This window comes from Cherax quadricarinatus, chromosome 28, assembly GCF_038502225.1.
Source record: "Cherax quadricarinatus isolate ZL_2023a chromosome 28, ASM3850222v1, whole genome shotgun sequence".
NCBI lineage: Eukaryota > Metazoa > Arthropoda > Malacostraca > Decapoda > Parastacidae > Cherax > Cherax quadricarinatus.
The window spans coordinates 40,114,577-40,130,547 of NC_091319.1; positions in this window are offsets into that span (position 1 = coordinate 40,114,577).

Sequence of the window (15,971 nt, forward strand, 5' to 3'; positions counted from 1 at the left end):
CGTCTTGCTCTATTCTCTACTCTGTCAAGCAGTCGCAGATGAGAGGGGGGCAGGCAAACCAAGAAAGTGGAGCATACTCAAGGTGTGAGCGTACTTGTGCCTCGTACAGGATCTTGCAACCCCTACTGTCAAGCAGATGGGAGGTACGGCGAAGTGCTGTAAGCTTCCTGGCTGCCTTGTTTGCAAGATTTACAACATGGTTCTTCATGGTTAGTTTGGAGTCAAATTTCACCCCAAGGATATCAACTTCTTCTCCAGGTGCCAACATCCTCCCATTCATCCTTACTACTGCACCAGCATTACCATCATGGTGACTAGAGACGATCATCATTTGCGTTTTCTCAGGTACAAATGTTACTTGCCATCTATTTCCCCAAGCTGATATAGCTCTCAGCTGGTGATTGATGTAGCTTAGAGCAGCTTGCATTTCTTCTCTTGGATAAGTGAATGTCAGTGTACAGTCGTCTGCATATGCATGTGATTCTGGGATGAGATGAAGAAGGTCGTTGAAGTAGACATTCCATAACAATGGACCCAGCACGCTTCCTTGTGGAACACTTGCCCCAATAGGATGTCTTGCTGATTCCGTTCCATTGAGAACTACACTTAGAGATCTACCATGAAGGTAATCACTGAGGAGACATAGCATAGAGCCTGCAATTCCCAGTGCTTGAAGTTTTGCTAAGAGGCCCTGGTGCCACACCCGGTCGAAAGCGCCAGCAATGTCCAGTGCTACCACACAGCTGACTTTGGATTCATCCAGTGACTGGTGCCACTTAGTGGAGAGGTTTAACAACAGATCAGCAGCAGAGTAACCTTTCCTGAAGCCATATTGACGATCACAAAGTAGTGAGTGGTAGTCAAAAAACTCTGTCATTTGTCTTGAGATTATTGTCTCAAGGATCTTACCAGTGATTGACAGGAGTGACACTGGTCTGTAGTTGCTGATTTCTGCTCTGCTCTTCTTTTTGTGAACAGGGACTACATTTGCGTCTTTCCATAGAGAGGGCCATTTACACTGTACTAGACAGTGCTGAAAGATGCGAGTTAGAGGTGCTGCTAGCTGGTCTGCACATCTTCTCAACAATCTTGGGCTCAACTTGTCTGGGCCCACAGCCTTTTCTTGGTCAAGCGATTTAAGAAGGAAATGCACCTCCTCCTGCCTTATTGTCACCACTGACAGTTTTGACAGTTCTTGCAGCTAGCCAAGGAGGGTCCCTTGCTGGATCAGGAACTTGCATTTTGGTAGCAAAGTGTTCAGCAAAGAGGTCCGCCTTCTCTTGACTACTAGTAGAGGTGGTCCCATCCTGTCGATTTAGAGGTGGAATAAGTTCATCAGGCAGATAACCTTGTCTGTCCTTGACCAGGGACCACCAGGTTTTGGAGCCTACCCTACCTGATGCTAACTTTCTTTTAGTGTCCACCTCCCATTTAGCAATGGCCCACTTTTGAACATCACCCATATGCCTACAGGCTTGCATGTGCAAGTTCCTGTTATAGGTGGTAGGCTGTCTCTTATACCTTCGCCATGCTTTGTACTTAGCAGTAGCAGCCTCTCTACAACGAAAGCCAAACTAAGGCTGATCTGTAGGCTTCGTCACATATTGCCGGTGAGGAATGTGTTCTTGTTGTAGATTAAGGATGTGTCCAGTGAAGGCTTTCACTTGGTTGTCAACATCCCCTTGGAGAAGAGCATTCCAGTCGGTGGTGGCGAGCTCAGAGCAAAGGGCTGGCCAATTACCTCTTTCCCATAGCCAGGTTGTGCGTGTGGACTCCTCACCTCGTTCTGTTGGGATCTTAAGTGTGGTAAAAACAGCCTTGTGGTCAGACGATCCAACGTAGCCGAGGGGTTGACAAGTGACTATGCCTTCTGCCAGATCACTCACTACTGGGTCAAGGGAGGAGCCAGAGATATGAGTAGGGAAATCAACAAAGTTTCTCATGTCAAACACTGCAAGAAGGTCATCAAAGTCCCTCTGTATAAGGTGCTGGTTGAGGTCACCAACAATTATAATATGTTGACAATTGTGTTGTAGCAGAAGGGAGTCAATATTTTCCATTAAGAAGTTGATAGGGTCTGCATGTTGCCACTGAGGTCTGTACATTGCACATGCTAGTACAGAGGTACTAGTGTTTATACAGAGCTTGAAGAACATCATTTCAAGATGTGTAGGGGTGGCAACATCAATGTGCTGGGCATGAACACTTTTAGAGAAGCACACAGCAACACCTCCTCCTTGCCCTTGCCTGTCTCTTCTATTTGTGAGGAAGTTATTGATCCATCTACCAACTTTTCCTGTTATTCCTTTGGCACGCATTTTGTGCGCTATTACGCCATGGTCACACTTGTCGAAGGCTTTTGAAAAGTATGTGTATATTACATCTGCATTCTTTTTGTTTTCTAGTGCATCTAGGACGTTGCCGTAGTGATCCAGTAGTTGAGACAGACAGGAGCAACCTGCTCTAAACCCATGTTGCCCTGGGTTGTGTAATTGATGGGTATCTAGATGGGTGGCGATCTTGCTTCTTAGGACCCTTTTTTATGATAAGGGATGTTAGCGCTATCGGTCTGTAGTTCTTTGCTATTGCTTTACTGCCTCCTTTGTTGAGTGGGGCTATGTCTGTTGTTTTTAGTAACAATCCTGCTTCAAGGTTGCAGGTGGCACGTCAGTTAGCCAAGGCTAACTTAAATAGCAGCTCAAAAGAAGATGAAACAGAGGTATGACAGAACTTTACAATTCCACTCCTTCCGTCCAGGAGACAAGGTGTTGGTACAGGAGCCTATACCTGGCCACACCTTGAAAGCTAGATTTACGGGACCTATGCAAATTGTAAGTATTATTATTATAATCAAAAAGAAGCGCTAAGCCAGCAAATTGTAAGTAAATTATCTGATTTAAATTATGTGGTATCTCCCCTTGATAAGATCTCAAAAACTAAAACTTACCAAATTAATTAAATTAAAGCTCTTAATACACAAGATAAAGTCTCAGTAATGACTCTGTCCTCTGCCTCTGAGAATGACTCTGACTCTTTGCGCTCTATTTCTGAAATTAACGTCAAGCTTCCAAACTCTGTCCTCCTCAAGGACCCTAGCCCTTTAATGGTGGGGCTATCTAAAATTGAAGTAATAAGTTCAACTGCGCTTCTACAATCATACCCTGATATTTTTTCGGATGTGCCGAAAAAATGTACAATAGGTTATCATCAATTCGTCGCTCAACCTCTGGGACGAGCGGACGTGAGCTGAGCCTGCCCTCTGCTGTCAGCCGGTGACAACTTGGTTTTCACAAAATGACGCAGCAGGCAAGAAGAAGGGTAAATGCTGTCGGCATAGAAGTGGTGCATGGGGCTGTGCATGCCCACTCAGCTCAAGTTTTATTACCTGCCATCATCAGGGACACATACGGCATTGCCAACAAAGAGCTGTATGGTGTAGCCTTGAATGGGGCATATAGAATTTTTGTGAAATTTCGCAATGCAAGTGTATACGAAGACATAGTCGCCAGATTCCAAGATCTTTGTGTACCAGTGAATCCTGCTGTGACGGTAATGCTACATGATGTGTCCCGCCATTATACATGGGTAAAGATCAGGAATGTACCCTTTGAGGCTGATGAGACAGACGTACGTGCCGTCTTCGAGAAGTTTGGGACTGTTTATATGACGACACTGGGGAAGTGGAAGGAAGGATCATATGCTGGGATGCCTGAAGGAAGTTTTTCCTTGAAAATGACATTGAGGCATCCCATTCCTTTCTATGTTTACCTAGAAGACTTCAGGACTCAAGTAATGGTGACCTACGTGGGGCAACGACGTACCTGTCGCTTATGCAGTGCCTGTGATCACATTGCTGCGCAATGTGTTCAACGACAGGGTACACAGGCGGATGAGCAACATAAGGAGGCATCATAGGACCTAGCGACGTTGAATTTGGCACGACCTGAGTCGATTTCCTTGAACAAGGCTTGGAGTGTGGAGGTCGGGGAGGCCGCCTTGAGGGAGGAAGAGTGTGTAACTCTTCTGAGAGAGTCATGCACTGCCGGGCAAGCACCGGAGACCAGAGATGTGGTGTCGCTTGGTGAGGACAGGGCCGTGGAGGCTACCATTGATTCAGTCCTCCACGACCTGTTAGGGACCCCAGGAGAGGTCACAGTTGAGGGGCTTGTGGGTGCCCTGGATACTGCTGGGGTTCCAGGTGGTGAGAGGCATGTCAGAGACCCAGGTTGAGGCTGGGTTGCAAATTGGCACTTTGGTGGCGGAAGTGCACGAGGATGGCTTACGGGTGGAGGTGGGGAGAAAGGCTCGAGTGTCACAGAAGAGAGCATCAGTGCCGTCGGATGTGGATGATGTGCTCACTCCGGCACAGCGTTCGGGCAAAAAGGTTTGGGTTGATGTGGTTGAGCATGGACCTGGGGGGTCAAGGGGCAAGGGGCATGTGAAAGCAGATCACAGAATGGTGATTGAAGATCAAGGGCATATAAAGGGGAAGGGGGATAAAGGTGTTGTAGTATGTAAAGGAAAACCTCAATTGACAAATTCAAGAGTCTCTCTATAAATATTAATGGTCTGAGAAATTATAGGAAATGTGTATGGTTTCATGAGCTTCTTATTAGGTATGGTGTAGATGTAGTGTTTGTGCAAGAGCATAACCACAAGCTGGGTTGTATGTTGATGATTGAGGGGTAAACTATATATGTGGCACACTCAACGAGATTGAAAGGAGGAGTGGCTATTTTGGTGAAAGAGGCTAGCCCGTTTACTGTACATCATTGTGAGGAGGAGGGGAGGGGAGGGTTATAAGAGTGGATGGGACGTGGGGAAGGGATAAGATGTCTTTTGTGTGTATTTATGGTCCGGCAGAGGGGGACAGTCGGGTGAAGAATGAGTTCTTACGTGAAGTGTTGGTATATCACTTAAGGTCACTTCCAGCATTAGCTGTGTTGGGCGGGGACTGGAATTGCGTCACACGCTGCAGGGATGTGAAACCTAGGGGAGCAGGATATTTTTCTGGCGTTCTGAGGGACCTGTTAACCAGGGTGGGGTTGGTGGATGTGGAGGGAGGGGCGGCATGGGAGGTGGAGCACACCTTTGTGAGGCAGGGGTATGCTGCACGGCTGGACAGGATGTACATGACAAGGAAAGCAGTGGTGTGGAGTGTAAGGGTTTTGGATGTGTTTTTTTCTGATCATAGGGGTGTTTTGGTGGATTTGGGATTGGAGGGTCGGCCGAACAGGTATAAGATTTATTGGAAATTGAATGTTCGATTGCTTCAAGATGTTGAGGGGAGGGTCCTATTTGCACAATGATGGAATGGCTTATGGGAGGGGATGGAAGTCAATGGGATGTGTTGAGATGGTGGGATGTGACAGCAAAGATGAGGATTCGAGAGTTCTATGTGGGACAGGGATGGCATGAGAATCAGTTGGCTTATGGGCTTATTAGGTATCTTGAAGGGCAGTTAAGGGAGTATTATGAGAGAGGAAGGGGGGGATGGGAGCCCCAGTGGCTGACATAGAGGGAGTGAAGGAACGCCTATAGGAAGTGCAAAACGAGAGGTTTGATGCGGCAAGGGTTTTAGGGGGGTTGGAGGAGGTCATGTGGGGTGATAGACCATCGGCATGTGTCCTGTGAGTACAGGGGTACCGGCACGTTGCAATGGAAATGGTGGGTTTGAGGGTTCTTGAGGACATCGAGGGGTATAGGGAGGGACAAGATTTGGTGACAACGGAGGGGATGGGAGGGTATGTTGATGCTTGGCTTAGTGCATATATGAGGAGTGTGGGTGTGAGAGAGGGGGCTTTAAGAGAGATGGGGGGATGGGTGCAGTGTGTGCTGGACAGGGACGACAGGGAACAGTTACAGGGGCTTATTGTGGAGGAAGAGGTGTGGACGGCTTTAATGAGTATGAGCAGGGGTAAGGTGCTGGGAATAGATGGGCTGCCTGCAGAGTTTTACATACAGCATTGGGGAGTATTAAAAGATTTTTTGGTGCAATTATTTAATATCATGAAAGAGAGGGGTGCGTTGGGACCGTTGCAGGCGACAGCGCTAGTAGTTTTGGTGCCAAAGGGTGAAAGTCAGTGCACAGTGAGAGATTATCGGATGATATCACTCATGTGCACAGAGTACAAACTTTTTGCAAAAATTTTGGGAAATCGTATAAAGAAAGTCATTGGAAAGGTAATAGTGAGGAGTCAGTATGGGATTCTGGGGAGATCAATGTATGAGGGGCATGGGGTTATTAGAAGGTTTATTGAGGGTTCGCGAGAGGGGGAACGAGGGGTATTGGCATTGGATTGGAGAATGGCATATGACAGTGTCGAGAGGGAGGCTCTGTGGAGAATCATGGAGCGGCAGGGGTCCGGGGAGAACATTGTGAATTGGGCACGTACTTTACATCGGGGAGCTGGGATGTGTGTACAGATTAATGGGAGGGTGGGGTTGCATGTGAAAATGGGCAGGGGATTGGGCAGGGGATTGAGGCATGGATGCCCGTTGTCACAAATATTATTTGCATGTTTACAGAATCCATTTTATAGGGCAGTGGAAAGGTACATACAGGAGGGGGTAAGGGAGGACATACGAGGTGGGAGTCCCAGTATCATAGGTTACGTTGATGACACAACTGTCCTAGTAAGTGGGAGGGAGGGATTGGAGGGTCTGGAGAGAGTTATAGATGTTTTTGGGATGGCAACAAGTATGGCAGTGAATGTGCATAAATCAAAGTTCATGAGATTGTGTGAATGGGATGGGTGGGAGGGCGTGGGTGGGGGGGTGAGGTGGTGTGTCGTGGCCCAGGTGAAAATTTGTGGAGTTGTGTATATGGGTAATGTTCAGATGGTGAGGGAGGTTAATTCAAAGGGTATGGTAGATAGAGTATTGGGAAGATTGTCAGGATTGTGGCCGACACATCTTACGCTACACCAGAGGATCATTGTGGTCAATGTGCTTTTGTACAGCAAAATATGGCATGTGGCAGCTTTGTACCCTTTGGTGTATGGGGATGTCCGGAGATTGTTGAGCAGAGTTTTCCGTTTTATCTGGGGTTCGGGATGCGATTGGTTGAAAAGGGAGGTGGTAACACTTCCGGTGGCCTTGGGAGGGCTGGGGTTAATTCATTTGAAAAGGAGGTTGAAGTGTGTATATGTGAAACATGGGTTTCTAAGGGCTCGGGGGGAGGGGAGTGGAGGGTTGGGGATGCTGCTGGGAGATATTCGGAGATGGTGGAAGGGACGGAATTTGAGAGATGGTGAAGAGTTGTTGCGTCTATTGATGATGGTCAGAGATCCGAGCAACATGCGGGTAGGGTCCATGGAGTGGAAGTTATGGCCTAGGGTGGCAGTAGCAATGGAAGGAGTGTACCCGATGTATGCATGGGAAGACATTTGGGGTCGATTAAAAGGGTTACGCATCCAGCCACGCGTAAGGGAGGTAATGTATAGGTTTCTTCACGGAATATTGCTGTCTGGGGTTGTATTACGAAATAGGCGAATAAGGGCGGGTGGGGAGTGTCAGGTTTGTGGGGTAGATGAATCAGTTTTTCATGTAGTTTATTTTTGCGAAAGCCTAGGGGTTGTGCGGGAATGGTTAGGGAAAGTAATCCGGTATGTGGGGGGGAAAGGGTTGTCGGTTTTGAGAGCTCTCAGTTTAGATGTAGGTGGGGTAGGGGTAAAGGTTCAAAGGGCAGTGGCTTACTTAGTGGTTGATTTCGTGTTTATATCATGGGCAATGAGAGACAAAGGGGCGGAGGAACGTAGGATGGCTATATCAGCATCTTTTTATAGAACAAAGTGTCGCAACAGGGAAATATATGGTAGGAGGTGGGAGAGGGATTTCTCGGAGGGCTACAGGGACTTTCTTTGAGGGATTTATGGACTTTATAAGCGGTCAGGGGCATGAACGGGCTGGCCTTCCCACGGGGGGGAAGGTTGTGTGTGTGTTACAGAGGTCGATTGTGTGTGTGTGGAATTGTGTGAGTAAAGGATATTGAGGTGAGTTTTGAGTGTGACACATTAAGAGGTGTGATAGGTTTTCTCCAATAGGATTAACGCTAATTGTTTGATAATCTACTGCTTTATTATACTTATTGTCTGTGGTAATATTGATTTACGGTAATGACATTGTAATTTGGAGTTTTACTCTAATAATTGCATGTATTTGCTCCAACTTAAGAACATAAGAACATAAGAAAGGAGGAACACTGCAGGAGGCCTGCTGGCCCATACTAGGCAGGTCCTTTACAATTCATCCCACTAACAAAACATTTGCCCAACCCAATTTTCAATGCCACCCAAGAAATAAGCTCTGATGTGAAAGTCCCACTCAAATCCAACCCCTCCCACTCATGTACTTATCCAACCTAGATTTGAAACTACCCAAAGTCCCAGCCTCAATAACCCAACTAGGTAGACTATTCCACTCATCAACTACCTTATTTCCAAACCAATACTTTCCTATGTCCTTTCTAAATCTAAACTTATCTAATTTAAATCCATTACTGCGGGTTCTCTCTTGGAGAGACATCCTCAAGACCTTATTAATATCCCCTTTACTAATACCTATCTTCCACTTATACACTTCGATCAGGTCTCCCCTCATTCTTCGTCTAACAAGTGACTGTAACTTAAGAGTCTTCAATCTTTCTTCATAATGCTATCTTCAATCTTTCTTCTAATGCTATGTATTAATTTAGTCATCCTACGCTGAATGTTTTCTAACGAATTTATGTCCATTTTGTAATACGGAGACCAGAACTGAGCTGCATAATCTAGGTGAGGCCTTACTAATGATGTATAAAGCTGCAGTATGACCTCTGGACTTCTGTTGCTTACACTTCTTGATATAAATCCCAGTAATCTATTTGCCTTATTACGTACGCTTAGGCATTGCTGTCTTGGTTTAAGGTTGCTGCTCACCATAACACCCAAGTCCTTTTCGCGATCTGTATGGCTAAGTTCTACATCATTTAACTTATAAGTACTAGGGTTATGTGCACTCCCAAGCTTCAGAACCTTGCATTTATCTACATTGAACTGCATCTGCCACTTTTCTGACCAAGAATAGAGTTTGTTTAAATCCTCCTGAAGTTCCATAACATCTACGTTTGAATCAATTTTCCTACCTATCTTTGTGTCATCGGCGAATTTGCTCATATCACTAGTAATTCCCTCATCAAGATCATTGATATATATTATAAACAACAACGGGCCCAAGACTGATCCCTGTGGAACGCCACTTGTTACAGATCCCCACTCGGATTCAACCCCATTTATGGACACTCTCTGCTTCCTGTCAGTGAGCCATGACTCGATCCACGAGAGCACTTTTCCCCCAATGCCATGAGCTGCCACTTTCTTTAACAGTCTATGGTGTGGAACTCTATCAAAAGCCTTACTAAAATCTAAGTAAATAATATCAAATTCTTTATTGTGGTCAACAGCCTCAAAAGCTTTACTGAAGAAAGTTAATAAATTAGTTAGACAAGACCGGCCTCTTGTGAATCCATGCTGAGTATCATTAATCAAGCTATGCTTATCGAGATGGCTTCTTATAATCTCAGCTATAATTGACTCTAGTAATTTGCCTACAATTGAGGTCAGGCTTATTGGGCGGTAATGTGAGGGTAACGACTTGTCCCCTGTTTTAAAAATAGGAATTACATTAGCCATCTTCCACATATCAGACACTACACCTGTTTGAAGAGATAAATTAAAAATATTAGTTAATGGTTCATAGAGTTCCATTTTGCATTCCTTAAGAACCCATGAAAAAACCTCATCAGGACCCGGCGACTTATTTTGCTTCAGTCTGTCTATCTGCTTCACAACCATCTCACTAGTGACTGTGATGTTACATAATTTATCTTCTTCTAGCCCACTGTAAAAAATAATTACTGGAATATTGTTAGTGTCTTCCTGTGTAAAAACTGAGAGAAAATAATTATTTAAAATCAAGCACATTTCATTCTCTTTGTCAGTAAGGTGCCCAGTTATTTTTAAGGGGACCTATCTTATCTCTAACTTTTGTTCTATAGACCTGGAAAAAACTTTTTGGGTTAGTTTTAGAATCCCTAGCAACTTTAATTTCATAGTCCCTTTTAGCTTTTCTTATCCCCTTTTTAATGTCCCTCTTAATGTCAATATACTGATTCATAAGATGATCCTCACCTCTTTTGATACGCCTATAAATTCCTTTCTTATGCCCTAGTAGATATTTGAGCCTATTATTCATCCATTTTGGGTCATTTCTATTTGATCTAATTTCTTTATATGGGATAAACGCTCTTTGAGCAGCATGTATAGTGTTCAGAAAACTGTCATATTGATAGCTCTCTTCGTTACTCCAGTCAACAGATGATAAGTGTTCTCTAAACCCATCGTAATCTGCTAAGCGAAAATCTGGGACTGTTACTGAGTTATCGCTACTATCGTACTTCCATTCAATGCTAAATGTAATTGATTTGTGGTCGCTAGCACCCAGTTCCTCTGAAATTACGAAATTATTAACAAGGGATTCATTGTTTTCCATAACTAAGTCAAGCAGGTTATTTCCCCTTGTAGGTTCTGTCACAAACTGCTTCAAAAAACAATCCTGAAATACTTCTAAGAAGTCGTATGATTCTAAATTCCCAGTCAAGGAATTCCAATCAACATGACTAAAGTTAAAGTCTCCTAGAATTACTACATTATCGTGCCTTGTGGCCTTAACAATTTCCTCCCATAGTAGTTTCCCTTGGTCCCTATCTAAGTTTGGGGGACGGTATATCACTCCTAAAATCAGTTTTTCATGCCCCTCTGAAAATTCTATCCAAACAGACTCTGTATGTGTTACTTCAGACTTAATACCCGTTTTTATGCAACAGTTCATGCGATCTCGGACATACAATGCCACCCCACCCCCCTTCCCAATACTTCTATCTTCTTGGAACAATTTAAAACCCTGAATATGACATTCCGCAGGCATGTCCCGACTTTTTTAATTAAACCACGTCTCAGTTAAGGCAAATACGTCAATGTTACCTGCACTAGCAACTAATCTCAACTCGTCCATCTTATTCCTAGCACTACGGCAATTAGCATAATAAACATTGAAAGACTCTCCTTTCTCTTTACCCTTCCTGCTCATTTCTATTTTTCTACTAAACCTTTTACTGTCCTTATCACCCAAGGTCCCTGGCTTTTCAATATCTACCTCGTTCTTATTATTACTAGTTCCCCTAGAACTCGTAATATTACTACACTGGGACTTCACTGTTTTCCTGCCAAAACCCATACCACTAACTATTCCTAGTTTAAAGTCCTAACTGCTCCCTCCACTGCAGTTGCCAGTGAAACCACCCCAGACCTAGATAAGTGAACCCCATCCCTGGTATACATGTCATTTCTGCCATAGATTATTATTATTATAATCAAGGGGGAAGCGCTAAACCCGGAGGATTATACAGCGCCTGGGGGGGGGGGATGTGGAAGGCATTCAGGCTTAATTCGGGGAACTGGAGCACAGATCCAATTCCCTAAATCAAGAGCCCCTCACCAACATCAAGGAACCTTCCTTGAGGGGATTTCTGCCATAGAAGAGGTCCCAGTTGTCAATGAATGTTACTGCATTTTCCTTACAGTATTTGTCCAGCCAGCAATTGACACCAATTGCCCTGGACAACCATTCATTTCCAACTCCCCTCCTTGGCAAAATACCACATATGAGAGGGTTCCCACCCTTACTCCTAATTATTTCTATTGCTGACCTATACCTGCTAATCAGGTCTTCACTCCTACATCTGCCAACATCGTTACCTCCAGCAATGAGACAGATAATAGGATTGCTCCCATTACCTCTCATGATGTCATCCAGATGGCTAACAATATCCTCCATCCCAGCCCCAGGAAAGCAAACTCTCTGTCTCCTACTCCTGTCCTTCAAGCAGAACGCCCTATCCATATACCTAACTTGGCTATCCCCAACAACAACAATATTCATACCTTCCTTGGTGTCGTTCGTCGTGACGTTCCCAGTAGTCGACTCACATTCGTCGGGTAGCACTGAGAATGTATTAGATGTTTCCACAACAGTTTCCACGGCAGTCTCTTTCTTCTTCATCGTTTCTACCTTTCCATTCGTCTTCTTGATCGTCAACTTCTTTCCCTGCTGTCCAGCCACTGACCAGTTTCCCTTCTTGACCTGAGGACTCAAAACAGGAGGACTACTACGAATCTTTTTGTTTTCCTCGGTCAGTCGCCGAATTTCCATATTCGCCAACCTCAATTCTTCCTTAAGCTGTTGGTAAAGTTGCTCGATGGAGGGCATCTTGCTTCAATTCTGGAGAGCGCGCAAACAGGTCTTCACAGAGCCAAGTACACGTCAACACTGCGCAAAAGCCAACTCAATCAGGAGCTACTGCGCAGCACGTCCGCATGGCCCAATAGCGATGCGAACAACACTTTTATATACACATCCCTCGAAATGGCACCTAGTGCAAGGCACCTAGAAAACACTTGTTTTCTAGGTGCCTTGCACTGCATAGTGTAGATGATGTGATCATGCATGGTGTCCACAGATATGCTGTGATATGTTTGTATTAATGTCTGTGCATTATTGTTCGTCACTGGTGATCTGCAATTTTCAGTTTTGTTTTGAGAGTAAAGAGTTTAATGTACGTCAGATGGTGTAAATAAAGTTGGGCAACAGTGGTGTTATTTATAGGTTTTTGTGGTTAGGTGTGCGCTAGGCACAGTCTTTATGTGTTACTTATGTCATGGTTATATTTTATGTTGTATTGTACTGTTGTCAATAGCACTATGTTATGTCCATATAAGCTGTATAGAGCTTGATTGTCATAGTTGAAGCTGTGTTATTGTTTTTTAACGTTTGGAATTGCATGTTTAAATGTGTAGAAGCTTACATGTGTTGGGTTTCTGAGACTAAGTTTATACCTTTGGCTTAGTAGTAATTTTGTATGTCTTTGTGACTTTTCTATATCACCATTGTTGTGTGATACATATTGTTATGTAACTGAAGCATTAGGACAATTACATAAATTAATGTTTTGATCATTGCTGTGTGACATTAGATTAGGTAACATCCATTGTTTGTAGTATGTTAGGTTGTAAATAGTGGGGTGGTTGGATAACCACGAGGGGGGGGTAATATGTCTGTGTGTAATATGTTCAGTGCAATGAATGGCATGGTCTGTAGTCGATTACATCATCAATGTGGGGAGAAAATGGATGTCTCTGAGGGTACAGATTACGTACTATTTCGAGGGATGTGTATATAAAAGTGTTGTCCATATTGTGTAATTCTGTTGGGTAGCTCAAACAGATTTGGGTTAAGTGATAGGATGAGGGAACAGGGGGGAGGGGGTTGTACCCACACGGAGTTGCAAGTGTGGTGTGTAATGTTAGCTGTAGGTAGGACTGTGTTAATTGTATAGCCCTACATGAGTTTTATATATTATATTTTTGTAATGTCATGTTTTAAATAAAATTAAAAAAAAAATAGGTTATCATGATGTAGATGTGGGAAACTCTAAACCTATTAAACTCTCCCCCTACAGAGCTAATCCTGAAAAACAAGCTACTTCAGCAGGAGGTAGAATTTCTGTTAGAGCATGGGTTAGTGGAGGAGTCGTCTAGTCCATGGGCTTCATCGTGCATCCTTGTTAAAAAAGCTGATGGAGGTTCTCGTACGTGTACAGACTACTGTAAGGTGAATGAGGTCACAATTACAGATTTATTTATTTACTTTTTATTTGGACATGATACATAGTTGTACAAAGAAATATAGTGGTTGAGTGTACATGCCAGAACCCCCTTGTATGCAGAGCATTATGGGCAGGCTTAAAATTAACTTAAGATTAACTAACCAACATTGTCTGCATCGCTATTGGGCCGTGTAGACCTGCGCAAACGCACTTCAGTTCCCTGACTGCAGTAGTGTGAGGTGGTGCTTGTCGTGTCTCTGTCGTCAGCCCAGGAGAACTACCATTAGTCAACATGGCGTTCAGTTACAGACGCAGGATTAACACTGTCGGTGTTGAACTTCTCAGTGGAGCAATAATGCCAGCTTCAGCCCAGGTTTTACTACCTAAAATCATCAGAGACACGTATGGCATTCATGATGGCGAGTTGTACGGAGTAGCATTGAACGGAGCACGTAGATTTTTTGTGAAACTGCTCTCAGCAACGGTTTACCAGTCGTTGGTCAACCGTTTTCAAGACGTAAGTCTTGATGCAACACCAGCTGTGCGTGTGAGGATGATCGATGTATCCAGACATTATACATGGATTAAACTGCGTAATGTCCCCTTTGAGGCTGATGAGACAGATATCAGAAAAGTTTTTGAGGAATACGGAACTGTTCATTTGGCCCAGCATGGTAAGTGGGTGACGGGTGCCTACACAGGTATGCCGGAGGGCACTTTTAACCTAAAAATGACATTGCGACACCCCATACCGTCTTACGTGTACCTAAAGGAATTCAGGACACAGGTCATGGTGTCATACACCGGGCAAAGGCGTACATGCCGACTATGTGGGGAATATGATCACATAGCGGCGGAATGTGGGAAGCGGCAACGAGCTCCTGGCCCATGGGCAGAGACATCAGCTTCTACACCGGAGAGAGCAGGTGATGATCAACGACGTGAAGGAGGGCGTGGTCGTCTATGGAGCAAGATAGTGGATGAGGCGCATAAGGCTGGGGGAGAGGGTGAGGCCCTTGACCAGTTTCCTGGCCCAGAGACACTTCCAGTGGATCGGGTTGCGCAAAAAGTACAGGAGGAAGTGTTGGAAATTGAGGAGGAATTAGCCGAGGTTCTGAAGTCATTGTCACCGCCTGAGGAGGTGGCTGCTCCTGGAAAGGTGGTAGAAGACGAGTTGAAGGCTGTGGTGCATCAACAACAGAACTATTCGGACGATGGAAGTGACAGTGTGACTGAGGTGTCACCGAGATCATTGCCACTGTGTACAGTGGAGGTTGAGGTACATTGTGAGGCACCCCCAGACCAAGCCATGGAGGATGCGCCTGTCACAAGAAAGAGAGCCGCTGCGTCGGATTCAGATGATGTCCTAACGCCAGCGCAGCGGACTGGGAAGCAAATATGGGCAGAAGGTGAAGGTAGTGGTGGCCATGACAGGAGGCACCGAAAGAAGGGGGGGGGGAGAGGGAAGTGTGCAGGTGACAAGTGGTCCCACACGTTCTGGTGCCCATAGGAAGAGTGAAGAGAGGAGGCAGGGGTGGAAACTTTAATAGGCCTCTGGTGTATGACAGTAAACGTTAATGGTTTGTGTAATAGTGTAAAGAGAGAATGGTTTAGAATGTTTCTGAATAAATTTAGAGTGGATGTTGTGTTCCTTCAGGAGCATAATTTTAAGGAGGGTAGGGTGTTGGAGATGGAGGGGTTTCGAGTGGTAACCCTGCCATCTGCCCGTTTGAAAGGAGGGGTGGGTATATTAATCAGGGAGGCGAGCCCGTTTGTTTTGCAGAGAAGTGAGGGGGGAGGGGGAAGGGTGTTGCGCGTAGATGGTTTGTGGATGGGAAAACGTGTGGCCTTTATTAGCGTATATGTGCCTGCAGAGAATAACGTACAGGTGAAGCAGGAGTTTGTGTGTGAGGACCTTGTGTTTTTTTTCCGTGCATTACCGGAGGTGGCAATAGTAGGAGGTGATTGGAACTGCGTCATTAGGAGGGCTGATGTGGAACCGAAAGGGGCAGGTTATGTGTCGGTGGCCCTACGAGATTTATTGAGGGATATTAGGTTAAGGGACGCATTCGAGGGAAAGGCGTGGGAGACAGAGCATACATTTGTTAGGAGAGGATATGCAGCGAGGTTGGATAGAGTGTATCTTTCTCACGGGGTTGTAGTGAGATTTTTCAAAACTGTTGAAGTAGCATGGTCGGATCATAGAGCAGTGTTGGTGGAGGTTGGGTGGGTGGAGCTTGCGGAAATATACAGGAGTTACTGGAAATTA